The following is a 14,298-nucleotide window of genomic DNA, read 5'->3' as shown; positions in this document are numbered from 1 at the left end:
AACAGCAAAGCAGAGACTGACAGGCTCAGTTACAAAATGAGCAGGGCTCCCTCCTGCAATTGAACCATCCAGCTGGCAAAAAGCAGTTGGGACTTTTAGAGTTTTAAGTTTCAATCCCAGTTTTTCTACTATTTCTGGGCTCACAATGCAGCATGTTGATCCAGAATCTAAAAGGGCCAGCATTTTTTCTTGTGCGCCAGAAGAGGGCACCCTTAGCTCAACTGGAATAGTCATGGGTCCCGATCGGGAACTTACCAGGCTTTTGTCATCAGAATCGGTTTCGCTTTCTTCCGAAGAGCAGGGAGAATCCTCCACCCCAACAGGGTGGAAACGCTGAGAAAGTTCCTCCCCCTTCATGGCAGATTCCTTTCTCTTGCTGGGAGGTTTTTCCAGCTTTTTCTCTCTCCGAGGAGGGGGATTTTGGGTCATCTTGGTGCGGCAATTTGTGGCACGATGCTCCTCCTTCCCACAGTGGAAACACACAAAGGGTTTTGGTTTGCTTGCAGACCCACTTTTCCCTTCTTGGCTCCTGGGGGGGTGGCAGGCGGGGGTTTCTCGCTCTTGCAGTCTACGGGGGGGGGGGCTCTGGTTCACACAGTGATGGTAAATTTCTTTGTTTAACCCATCAGTGAAATGATCTAACAATGCTTCTTCAGACCATCCCCTCATAAAGGCTGATAGCTCATGAAATTATTGTATATAATCAGCTACTGATCTCTTCCCTTGGGTAAGAGTTTTAAATTTAATTCTTGCTTTATGCTCTGTGCGTGGATCATCAAAGCGCTTTCTCAAGGCGGCCATAAATCCATTATAGTCTCTCAGTAGGGGGGAATCAGCATTATACAAGCCCACCATCCATGCCGCTGCCTTATTTTCCAAAGCCATAGTAATAACTCTTACCTTCGCTTCATCATTAGGCAGTTCGTCCCCATACATTTGCATATAATTCCATATTTGAACGATGAAGAATCCTAAATCCTTTTATTCCCCCACCCCATATTTTACACTTAAAGGAGGAACTTTAGCCATCCGGTGTCTGCGGGGGGCCCCCTCCTCTTGGGATGTTTCTAACTGGAGTGATTGGGGTCGAAGCTGGGTCATCTTGCTCAGTTCCCCCCTCGCCCCCCCCCAGCTTCTCTTGGGTCAAACAAAGTCTCTGTATACTTCCCCTCTGTTTCCTGGAGATCGGCTTCTCTCTCCAATCCACTCTCACAGGCTCGGCGCCTCTCCCAGGCCCCTTCAAAGAGTTTCATCGCCTGGGATATCATAAGTTTCTCCTCTTCAGAGTCACATCAGTCAGCTGCTGGTTGTCTGGGTCTCCTCATAGTAATTCCAGTCAGAGGTTCTTTGGGGTCATCTTTCTATCCTACTCCCCATGTCCATCTGGGCCAAACGGATCGTTCTTCCAAGTGCAGGCCAGCCATTCACTCTGTCTCTAAAGGGCAGGAGGATGCAGCTGCTCCCATATCTTCTTCTTGATCGCTGCCTTGGTGGGACATCTTTTAGGTTTTGGGTGCACCCACCTCGGAAAGTGTCAGCTCCGGGATGGGTGTGAAATGAGATCCAGCTTAATGTCAGGGCTGCTTCACTTAATAACCAAGAAAGAAACCACTCAACTCCATTTTGCAGAATTAAGAGTACTTTTACTGGTTATAAGTAAATAGAAGCTAAGCAAAGCTGGATCTGAGACAAAAGCGCACGCAAGCATAGATATCAAAGCATGACCCATTCCCCTCCCCTTGGTAACCTCAGCCAATACTCCAATCCAATTACTCCACAGGTGTCATGTGGGAGACATCTTCAAAAATCATCATCAGGTTGGTATGCCGGACAGTTGGCCTTGGCAGAAAACTTCTCTCTCTGCCAAATGCGCAGTATATGGTGAGAACAACTCCCTTTTTACAGTCCTCCTGTACAGAATATTTCCTACACCCAAATACCATGCCCCCCTCCCCATTTCAATGGCAGCCAAAAAGCAAGCAGCAAAACAGGCTGACACCTCCAGCCTCTAAGTAGCAGTATTACTTCTTTTTCCTCTGCTTTTACTCCTCTTTATATTCCAAACTTTTTAAAAAAGTTATTAAAAAGAAACAATCCAATTGAGCGTTGAAAAAAGAAAGATATTCTTAATCCATAAGTATGAAAAAAAGGAAAAAAGAAAAAGAAAGGGGAAAAAAACCAGTCCAATTAAAAAAGTAAGAGGCATTTGTAAAAATTCCATCCGTAAAAAAGAAAAATTAAAGAAAGATAACACAGTAAATTTGATTCAGGCTTAATCTCGCCGCTTACTCTCTTTTGTCTTCAATTTTAATTTTACTTTTGATCTTTTGGGGTGTTCTCTTCTCTAATAATAAAACTTATCTCACCAATTTGACACACTTTCCTTCCGTTCTGGAGCTGTCCCAACTTCAACAGCTTTAATGGCTGCTTCTCTGTGGCTCGAAAAAAAAGCTTCTCCTGGATCAATCAAGGACTTTGCAATGTCCCTGAGATCAGCAGGATATGCCCTTCTCTATCACCATCTCTACGGGACGGTTTAGGTCCAAAAGGACCATCCAGTGGCAGAGATATCGACAGTGATCTTGGAGCTCCAAAATTGCAAGTCATATCGTCGCGACGTCAGCCATGCCCTCCCAATTTATATATTCTGTAATGTATTCTGTTCCCATTTCCATCTTTTGGTATTAAAGGGCTGCATATGTGGGATTACATATGCTCAAAAGTCCATGCAAACGGTGCCTTTTGTTGGCTGGTTCACACATTATAAACTCAAATTCATTTACTGATTTAAATATCAAATTTGGAGACAGCCTATTTCACTCACAGAGGGAATCTGGGTGGTATAGAGTTAAAACATAAAACATACGAGTTTCGAGTTTAATAAAATTTGTATGCCACCTACTCCCATTGGGACTCTGGGCGGCTCACAACAAGACAAAAGAAACATTTAAAATTTAAGAATAAAAAATACAATTAAAAGTCCACATCATCCATTCCATCTAAGCGGGGCTGGATATCAATCAACAGCCCCAGGCCTGCCGGAACAGCCAGGTCTTGACGGTTTACGGAAGGCTGGGAGAGTGGTAAGGGTCCGGATCTCTACGGGTAGATCATTCCACAGGGCCGGCGCAGCAACAGAGAAGGCCCTCCCCCGGGGGGCCGCCAGCCGGCATTGTCCGGTTGACGGCACCCGGAGGAGGCCCAACCTGTGCGATCTTGTTGGTCGTTGGGAGGTAAGTGGCAGGAGGCGGTCTCTCAGGTAGCCAGGTCCTAAACCATGTAGGGCTTTAAAAGTAACGACTAGCATACAAACCATATACACATTGCATTCCAATGGAAGACAGTTAAAACAGGAGTAAAATATTTAGTGTTAATAAGGCAGGCAGGGAGGGCTTGAAGTTGACTTTAACTAACATTTCAAGTCCTTGGATTGCCATGGTTCATCGATTTAATTTTCATGGCAGCAATATGGAAGCAACTTACACTGCCGTCTTCTGAGATTTATCTTACAATTTTGGACTTTTCTAGTATCTACCATCAAAATAATAGATTAGATTTATATGTTACCTGTTTCCCAGCGACTCAAGGTAGAATCCGCTTGGCTTGATCAACCCCATCAACAAAATAAAATCTTCAGATTGACATATTCCATAGACACTCGGTGCAGGCTTTTGCTTTGTTAATTGAACACAGAACAATAGGGTTGGAAGGGACCTAGGTCTAGTCCAACCTCCTGCTCATGGCAGAAGATCCCATACCATTCTGGACAAAAGGTTGTCCAATCTCTTCTTGAAAACATCCAGTGATGGAGCACCCACAGATGGTTTGTGGAAAAAAGATTTGGAACTTTCTTATTGTATAAATTGATTGTGGTGAGAATTCTACATGCACAGGAATGCAAGTATACCTCAATCCCCACAACAGAAGAATGGATGGAAAGTGAATCGTGAAGAAGCAAAGATGAATAAGTCTTCGGAATGCAGTTGTTCTAAGATTCAAGAAGTTGTTTTAACTTAGCACAGACAGCCATCAAATGAATGTCTGCATGCGTGTGTCCAAAATTAATAAAAAACACAAAACATTCATTGATCCACTTGAAGTAGTTTGCTTCTTCCTGGCAAGTATTTTCTATGGAATATCCAAGCATCCAACCCTCTTATCATGACATTGTTTGCCAATATTTGGGAAACTGATTCCTAAGCAAAGGGAAAGCAATGGTTTGTTCCTATGTGGCATTAAAATGCAGCTTCATTTCTTTTTCACTTAGCAGGAAGTATAAGCCCAACCATATATGCTCAGTCCTTAATTCAAGGTTTTAAAAATGGGTCCTTTACTATGGGATTAGACTCAGTTTATACCTAATGTTAATCCTAAACCAATGTTTCTCAAACTCAGCAATTTAAAGATGTGTGCGCTTCAAGTTGAATGCACATCTTCAAGTTGTCAAGTTTGAAAAACACTGTCCTACACTATGGCTTATGAGCTATAGTGGCTTTCACATAGTGCTTTAACCAAGATGAAACAAACCGGCTAATGGTTTAGCATAGAATTACCATAAACATGGCTTTAGCACACCATTTGTTACTTTTGGTAACCCAAATAGCAATAGTAAACTTATAGACTTATAAACTGCTCAATAGTACTTTACAGCACTGAGTGGTTTACAATATTTTGCACATTGCCCCCAACAATCTGGCTCCTCATTTTACTAACCTGGGAAGGATGGAAGGATGGAAGGATGAGTCAATCTTGGAGCTGGTCAGGATCAAACTCCTGGCAGCGGGCAGTGAGTTAGCCTGCAATACTGCATTCAAATCACTGCACCACCACAATTCTTTTCCTACAACACCAGAGGATTCAGTTCAGGTTTTGGAAGGCTGGGTGGAATTAAAAAACAAGAGGGATGGATTAAGCTTGCTAAGCTTATGGCTCAAATTCTCCCCCTTAAAGACAGGTCTACTGTAGACCTTAGACACAGCCATTTACAAAATGTTGGGCTTGATGGGACTTACCTGCGGCTTTACGCTTCTGATAGGCTGCTCATGCTTTTAGCCGAATGAGAAGAAAGACACCGGACAAATGCTTTCTTGGGATGAGGGCTTCGAAGGAAAACCGGAGTCCTCTTTTATTAGGTACAAACAAAGAGAAGGTGTATACGATTACCTCAAAAGGCACATGATTAACTAAGTCCAATAATAATGTTACAGTGTAGCAAAAACTTCATCTCTGGGTGGGGAGAAGGATAGGTGAGAGGTGGGGGGAAGTGGGGGGAAAGGTGGGGGGAAGAGGTAAGCAGCTCGCATTCCTGTTTCCGTTTGAGGTGCTTGCTAATTGATACATGCCAGATGCTAGCACATCTTAGCTCGTAGGCTGATACAGATCAGCACATTAATTAAAAGGAATGCTATATATATATATTGCTAAAAGGAATGTTATGCACATCATGGTACCATCCATCCCTGTGCCTGTGTTTTCAGGCAGCCATAACTGCCCTGCACATACACACAGCAATGGATTCCAACATCTTCTCTGTTTTTGTTTTAAAATGACAAGGAGGAAAACAGACATATCAAAATGCAGAATCGTCCTCATCACTGGTCACTAGCATCACTAGCAAACACCTTTATAGACAGGCTGTTCTCCAACTCATGCTCGTCCTCAGCTTCCAGAAGGGATTTGGTTTCATTGAACAAAACATCCTTCCTAGCTGAGGAAATAAGGCCTTTGCACAGCTGAAAAAGGGAAGGCAGGCATTGAATACAACAACAAAGTGAAACAAGCAATACTGTAATACACATAATGGATGAAAAAATGCTCCTTAACCAGGAGCCATCCGGTAGCCAGGACCACAGATCATCCCACCAGGCTGGCAGTATGTCCTCTCGAATCTGGGAAGCCAACTCCTTTAAGGAACTGATCTGATGCCTGACCAATTGAGAGGTGTCTGACAAGTTAAAACAACACGTTTCTGACCGATTCACAGCCTAGATGATGTACTAATAACAGAAAATCAATAGCAGCACGATTGTCTAAGACAGCGTGTCTAATCTCTACCTGTTCCTGATTCAAGGCGGCTATGGCTGCAGATGTGAAATTGATGGTTTTTGCAAGGGAACAGGCAATGCAGTGGGCTGTCCTGTGGTTGTGCATTGCTAATGCCGGAACACCAACTATAGATATAGCAAGGGAAAGATATTCAGCCTTGTTAAAAAGATTAATCGAGCTGTCACATGTTTCGTCAAGGACTACCGATGACCTCCGTGGTGGTGGACTGAGGTCCTGTCTGGTTGGTAGAACTGCAGTAAGACGACTCAGACAGCAACGTGTATCCGACAGATTAGCGGGTATGTAATTAAAGGTTTTTTGACCACATGTGAAAAACCAACCAGCAGGAAGCAGAACATGAGCCCAATTGTAGGAAATGTCCTCATAAGTGGAACAGTTGGCGGGAAAGATTCCTGTAGGCATACAAAATTGTGTGAGAGAAGCAGTACAATTTTTAATGTGTGCACATGTAACGTTGGGTCCGCTAGCTACAAAGGGTGTGGTGAGAGACATGGCATCAGCTGGGAGCTGCCTTGTGGTAGGGCCCCACATCACAGAGTCACCGTAATTAACTTCCTCTCCTTTTTTAAACATGGCCAGCTGGGTGTCATTTAAAATAATGGAAAGAGGCGTGCAAACTGGTATTAAACAATTCCCCAATAACATGTTCATGTCCACAGATTCGCTTAGGCAAAAATTGGATACGTTTGCCTGTTCTGCCAAACGCATCCACAGGTTGTATGCCATCCGAGTGTGCAGATCATGAGAAGGAGCTGACCTTTTCATCCTGTGTGTGAGAGACCTAGTAGCTACATGTAATGGTTCCTGTATCTTGTAAGAGGCACGATGGGAAGCTTCACAGTGTATTAAAAATATAATCAATACTACAACTATAGCACACAGTGAAAAAATAACAGAATGATATGAGAAAGTTCTATAACTAATGGGTTTCGTGAACTCCTGCCACAGCGACAGGGGATAACCTGGAGGCTTTCTTCGAAATAAGGGGCATCCTTCTGGTGGCGAATACGGTGGAGGGTGTCCTACCCCGTTTTCCTGGTCGGGGCAGGAAACAGCCTCCGCAATCTCATACGGTGAAGGGTGTCCAGGCCTGTTTTCCTGGTCAGGCCAGGAGGCAACCTCCAGAAGCTCTTCCACATTTGGGGGCTGACGGACGATCGCCATCCCTGGAAGTGTGTGGTGGTGATTTTGGAAGAAAAGGTCTTACGTGTCTTCCTGGGACCCAAAGAACATGATCAGGGAGTTGGATCGCCGCATCTCCTCGTCCCCAGGTAATCAGGTCGGCAAGTCCTCGCCACGTCAAGTCAGGCAAGCAGCGATAGTAGACAGGCGGTCGAAGAGTGTCCGCAGAAGGTGGAGCTGCGAAATGACAAGTCGCTGCTGAGGATGGTGGGCTGCCGGTAAGATTTAAGAAATTCAGGGTATAAAGGCAAAGGTTAAGCGTGTTTTGCACTGCTGGGAGGCCAGGGGGCATTTTTCCCCTATTGCCAATATATCTATCCAGGGCATGTTTTAATGTCTGGTTGGCACGCTCAGCCAACGCCTGACCCTGGCTGTTATAAGGAATGCCAAATTTATGCACAATGCCCCATTGATTACAAAAGGCAGCAAAGGCTGCACCTTTGTAAGTGGGGCCATTGTCTGTTTTTAATTCTTTTGGGCATCCCAGCAATGCAAAGGTCCGAATACAATGATTAATAACGTGTTTGGTGCTTCGCCCCTTTGTGGGGATGCCATAATGTAGCCTGAATACGTATCAATGGAAACATGTAAATATTTCCATGGGGCAAATGGAGGATATTGGGTAACATCCATTTGCCAAATTTGGCAACACTCTGTCCCTCTAGGGTTTACCCCCATAGGGAGAGAGTTTGCCTGCTGGCTACAGGTAGGGCACTGCTGAACAATGGCAGAGGCCCCATTTGCAGTAATGCCAAATTGTTTCATGAACGCTTTCTTATTTTGGTGAAAATAGGAATGACTCTCCCATGGAGTGGGAGCTGTCAAGGTTAAAAGGGAAGAAGGGTTGGTAGCAGCCGCTGCCGCGGCGTCAACTACATCATTGCCTTCCTGGAGAGGCCCAGAAAAAGGCTGATGACTTCGGATATGGGAAACATGAAAAAAATGGGTACGGGCGGAAATTAACTTTTGCAAAGATAAAAAGAGCGAGAGTAATTGTAGTTCCAATGAGGGAGAAAGATAGGCCTCATAGATTGATTTCACAATTTGAGTTACATAGAGGCTATCCAAAATCAAGTTGAAGGGTTTATTTGGAAAAGTAGAAAAAGCCAAAATAGAAGCAGCAAGCTCCACACGCTGAGCGGAAGTCTGCCGGGGGGGGGGGTAATTTTTGTACACCACCGGCCATCCTGCTGCCAGACACAAGCTCCATAAGTCTTGCTTCCATTGGCAAAAATAGTCATGGCCTGAGGAAGCGGGCGAGGGGAATATGGAGTGTGCCATTGCAGGGGAAGAGTTTTCAAAAGAGCCAATCTAGGGTCGGGAGGTGCATGGCAAGAAATCTCACCTGGCCAGTCGGCGAGTGTGAATTGAAGGTTTTCCGAGCTAGCAAGTAAGGTCTCCCAAGTTGATAAAGAACAAGGGACAAAAATCGTGGAAGGTTCAATTCCGGCCAACAACTTTGTTCTGACACGGGCTTTTGTAATTAGAGCTGCAAAAAGAGCAGGTTTCTGAGAAATAGTGGATTTTGGGGTGTGAGACAAATGAACCCATTCAATAATTAATAATTTTGAAGTTTTTTGCATCACAGCCCCTGTTGGGAGCCCAAGAGTGTTACATATAATGAAAGCTAAGGGGGTGTCGTCCTGAAGACGATCCACCCAAATTTGAGCAAGGGCCTCATTTACTTCTTTTAAAACTTGCTGATGTGTTTCATCTAATGTAATAATATCCGCAGGGTTTTTTCCCATTGTTAATGCAGAAAACAACGGAGCCAGTTGAGGGGTTGTAAGCCCCATATATGGGTGTGCCCAGTTAATGGAGCCCAAATATTGCTGTAGCTGTACTAATGTGGGAGTGAGTGGCAAGTCCAATTTTGGCAGTGCAGGCGCAGCATGAGAAGCCAAAAGCTTATGACCCAGGTACGAAAAAGGTTGTGCTGTTTGAACCTTTTCTGGAGCTATATGCAGGCCATTTTTATGGAGAAGGTTGGTTAGTCAGAAAAGATAATGTTGCTAAAACCGTACCTGGGGGCCCACATGCTGCAACCAAGATATCATCCATATAGTGGTAAACTAAAAAGTGAGGGTGTGCCATCCGATACGGCTGCAAGGTTTTATTTACAAAGTATTGACACATGGTGGGGCTATTGAGCATTCCCTGAGGCAGGACCGTCCATTGATAGCGAGAAGCAGGTTTGGAGTTGTTAAATTCCGGGACAATAAATGCAAACAATTTGCGATCATTCTCATGGAGTGGTATAGAAAAAAAGGCATCTTTTAAATCAATAACCATGAGATCCCACTCTTGGGGAATCAAATTTGGATTGGGGAGGCCGCACTGCAGCGCCCCCATGGGTTGGAGAATTTTATTAACGGCCCGCAAATCATGCAAAAAACGCCATTTACCAGATTTCTTTTTTATAACAAACACCGGGGTGTTATACGGGCTCAGGGATGACTCAATGTGTCCTTTTTGTAATTGTTCCTGCACTAGTTCTGTTAAAGCCTTAAGCTTCTCCTGAGTCACTGGCCACTGATCGACCCAGACAGGGGTTTCAGTTTTCAAGGTTAATCGCAAAGGATCAGAAAACAAGGCAGAAGAAGACATGACAAACAAAGTGGAAAGCAGTTACTGCAAAATTAGTTTGGCATTAAACTGGTGCATAAGATCACGGCCCCACAAATTAATATGGAGGGGCAAAATGACAGGTTTGATGTGAGCTACTACAGAAGAATCAGAAGAAACAACTGGTAGCCAATGCTTACTGATTTTTGCCGTTTGGACGCCGCCTATACCGCGGACTGCCGGAGACGCTTCAGTAGGCCAATCAGGTGGCCACTCCTCCTCACGGATGACCGAAACATCCGCTCCGGTATCTAAAATACCAAGAAAGGAGTGGCCCTTAATTTGAAATTTAGCTGATGGGCGGACATGTTTCATTGTTTGTTCTATAGCCATGGCTTCATGGCTGTCATGGTAATCATTTGGGTCCGTCTCGAGGGGTACCGGAATTGCCATAGCCACCAGGGATCCCTCGGGAACATGCATCGGAACATTAGGAATAAAAACTAAAGCAACAGAAGAGAAATCAGAGGAGTCAGTAAGATAGGAAGTAGCGAGAACTCCTTGAGATATGAAATCACGATGAGGGAAAACCAGAAGAGGCATCGCAGGGGGTAGTGAAATAGAGGTAGCCGGGATCACCAGAAGAAAATAAGAAGAGCCAGGCAATGGAGCATCAATAGATTCACTTGCCAAGAGATTGAAATAAGAGGGAAAATAAGAAGCAGACATAGCAGCATCAGCCTTTTGTGTGGGGCTGGCTGAATGCCCCAGCATTAGTTTCCCGACTGTGAGTCAGGTTTGGGTATGGGGTTTGTGCAACATTGATTTGCCCAATGAAATCCCCTTTTACAACGAGGACAGACTGTTTTTGGCTTCGGTGGGTGAGAGCTTGCGGCAGCGGCCCCTCCCCCGGGTGCATGGCACTGAGAGCGAAAATGGCCAGGTTTCCTGCAATTACAACAGTTGCCTGATTTAGGATTATTCCGGGAAGCTCCCTGAATGGCCATGGCCAAGGTTTCCATGTTATAGGTGTTGGTTCCAACCACCCGACAAGCCTTCAGGTAGTCGGCAATGGTGGCTTCAGGTTTGCTCACGAGAGGGTGCAGAACCTTTTGACAATCTGAATTAGCATGTTCATAAGCCAATTTCATGAGCAATTCATTTTGGGCATCAACATTTTCAATTTGACACGTCAACGCCTTTTGAAGGTCGTCGACAAAGTCAGAATATGCCTGATTCGGGCCTTGTATAATTCTAGAAAAAGATTTTAGTGGGGCGGCCGACACCTCATCCACCTTTTTCAGGGCTGCCACGGCTGCATGAGAAATTATGGTAAAAGCAGCCGCCGGAGAAGTAACCTGCTGTTGAGCCGTGAGAAAGGCACCTGTACCATACAATTGGGCATCGGTCACAAGAGCAGGTAAACCCCTGTGAATGGCTTTTTGAATTTCATGAGTATATTGAGACAACCAAATGGAGTATTGGGAAGGGGTCAACATCATACCACACAATATTTTCCAGTCCTCTAAAGTCATAGTGTAAGTATTAGCTGTGGTAGCAAACATCCCTTGTGCATACGGAGAGGTGATCCCATACAAGGAGACGGCAGACTTAAGATCCTTGATAACCTTGTAAGGGATAATTTGGAATCGTCTGACCTGGATTATTCGGATCAGGGATCATTTCAATTGGAAAGCAGGCAGAAGCATCTTCTAAAGGGATGTCCCCTTTTAGAAAACCTTCTCTTAAAGCTGCAGCTATGGCACCCTCATGAAAGGGTGTCACAGAAGAAGCCGGTGGCATTTCTGAATGCTGATGAGCTTCAGGGGCTGTGGGTGACAGAGGCATGCACACAAGGGAGGAGGAAGCCTTGGATTCAGAGGGTGAATTTAGTGAAGAGGTTTCCAAATATGGCGGGGGGGGGGGGGGTCCGGTCCCACCGTCATGGCTTTTTCATGAACTTGTAAGCATTCCATGACGATCCGCCAATTGGAAAGTATTTTCGGTGATGCCCTTAGGGGCTCATGAAAATACTTCCCTAATTTTACCCAAATGGTTGTTTGAATTGAGCCCTTCTCAGGATATGTGGGACAATTTTGATAAATGTACTTGAGAAGGTTAGTAAGATCTTTTTTCGAAGGGATGGGGATAATATTCCCATTGTTTTTTAAAATTAATATTGAGGACTTGGTCAATTCTCTAAGTTCAAAAAGGTGCGCAACCTGGGGCTTAGAGAATTCTGCCCCCATAACTCACGATTCTGGGAGGATGCTCCGTCTGCGGCAGCCGGTCCTGGTATGCAAGAGGCGTTCCTTCGCCGGTGAGCACGGTGGTGCCAAGAGAGATGAATGAGGCGACGAGCTCGGTCAGCAAGATCACGTCGGGGTCACCAGTTGCGGCTTTACGCTTCTGATGGGCCGCTCATGCTTTTAGCCAAATGAGAAGAAAGACACCGGACAAATGCTTTCTTGGGATGAGGGCTTCGAAGGAAAATCGGAGTCCTCTTTTATTAGGTACAAACAAAGAGAAGGTGTATATGATTACATCAAAAGGCACATGATTAACTAAGTCCAATAATAATGTTACAGTGTAGCAAAAACTTCATCTCTGGGTGGGGAGAAGGATAGGTGAGAGGTGGGGGGAAGTGGGGGGAAAGGTGGGGGGAAGAGGTAAGCAGCTCGCATTCCTGTGTCCGTTTGAGGTGCTTGCTAATTGATACATGCCAGATGCTAGCACATCTTAGCTCGTAGGCTGGTACAGATCAGCACGTTAATTAAAAGGAATGCTATACATATTGCTAAAAGGAATGTTATGCACATCATGGTACCATCCATCCCTGTGCCTGTGTTTTCAGGCAGCCATAACTGCCCTGCACATACACACAGCAATGGATTCCAACACATACCAAATCCAAAGTTGCACCTCTTGACTCTATAGGGAACCATCAAACTACTTTCCCAAGCAAACAATACCCAAACAAGTAGGGATTGATGCAGAAAACCTGCAGAAAATAATAGCCTAATTACGGAATTATCGAGGAGAAAACCACACTCCCACCAAGACTGGCAGGACAAACTGGTGTGTATAAATAGGAAGCAAATCTCATACTCTCACTGATGTTACCTAGTTGGGTAATGAAACATCTGCAATTCCAAAGGTGCTTTTTCAAAAGGCAAATGGACTTTGTTATTTTCCATTGAGGATGTTTCGCTTCTCATCCAAGAAGCACCTTCAGTTCTGACTGGCTTTCATTCTCCACCATCAGAACTGAAGAAGCTTCTTGGATAAGAAGCAAAACATCTTCAAGGAAAAACCAAGAAAATCCAGTTGCCTTTTGAAAAAGCACCTTTGGAACAGCCCTGACCCAGATGACTGAAATCTCCATAAACATGAAACATTTGCAAGCAAAGACTGAAGCTCAGAGAATACCAATACTTCCTAAATCACTGGTTATTAACTATTAAATAGCCTTTTATAATTTGAATTAGAATTCTTTTTGGCCAGGTGTGATTGGACACACCTGTGCATAAGCTCTCAGTGTACATGCAAACAACAAAGTGATGAGTCATATATTAGAAATCAGAAGATACAATCATGTCACAAGTTATTTGACTGCTGAGCTTTCTCAATATTTGAATGACAGATTCCGGAGCAGGAGCATCCACTGTGAATATTTCCAAAAGCTTTGGCGATGGCTACAATACAATTAAAATGTCTCTGTTTTTATGTGTTGTGATGCTTAGTTGTAGCCACAATCTTGACTTTTGGGACCATACCCTGGGGACACAGGTGTGCTGCAATCTCTAAACCCAGATCACCACTCCATCCTAGTGCAAAGCAAATCCAGATTAGTTTTTGGTTCAGTAGCCCAAAAGGGAGGGGAATTGAGCATATGGTGGTTAACACAATCAAGGGTAAGAGCTATAGATCTGTTAAACACTTTGTGGTTACATTTTACAAGATAGAAAGTTTGGTTAATTTAAATTGAGCTTTATTATAGGTGTGTCCAGCCTTGGCAACTTTTAAGACCTGTGGACTTCAACTCCCATAAAATACAGAATAACAAAGTTGGAAGGGACCTTGTAGTCATCTAGTCCAACCCCCTGCTCAAGCAGGAGACCTTATAGCTATTTCTGACAAGTGACTGTCCAGTCTCTTCTTGAAAGCTGCCAGTGATGAAACACTTAAAACTTCTGAAGGCAAGCTCTTCCACTAGTTGATTTTTCTTTCTTTTTTGTATGAAAAGTTTTTTATTTTTTATTTTCATAACATATAATCACATGTATACTACTACATAGCCAACATCGTATTGTATTATTAAGTGTTTAGATCAATTCATTTTACCATCAACTCCCCAAGAGAAAAAGAAAAAGAAAACAATTATTGGCTCTTCTGCTCTCCATACACTATATTTATGTGTTCACTTTCTTCTCCTTCTCTCATCCCCCTCCCTACCTCCTTTCTGCTCTCTGTCCGCCTTCCCTT

The sequence above is a fragment of the Thamnophis elegans genome, chromosome 12, assembly GCF_009769535.1.
Source record: "Thamnophis elegans isolate rThaEle1 chromosome 12, rThaEle1.pri, whole genome shotgun sequence".
Lineage (NCBI taxonomy): Eukaryota > Metazoa > Chordata > Lepidosauria > Squamata > Colubridae > Thamnophis > Thamnophis elegans.
Note: the sequence above shows the minus strand (reverse complement) of the source record.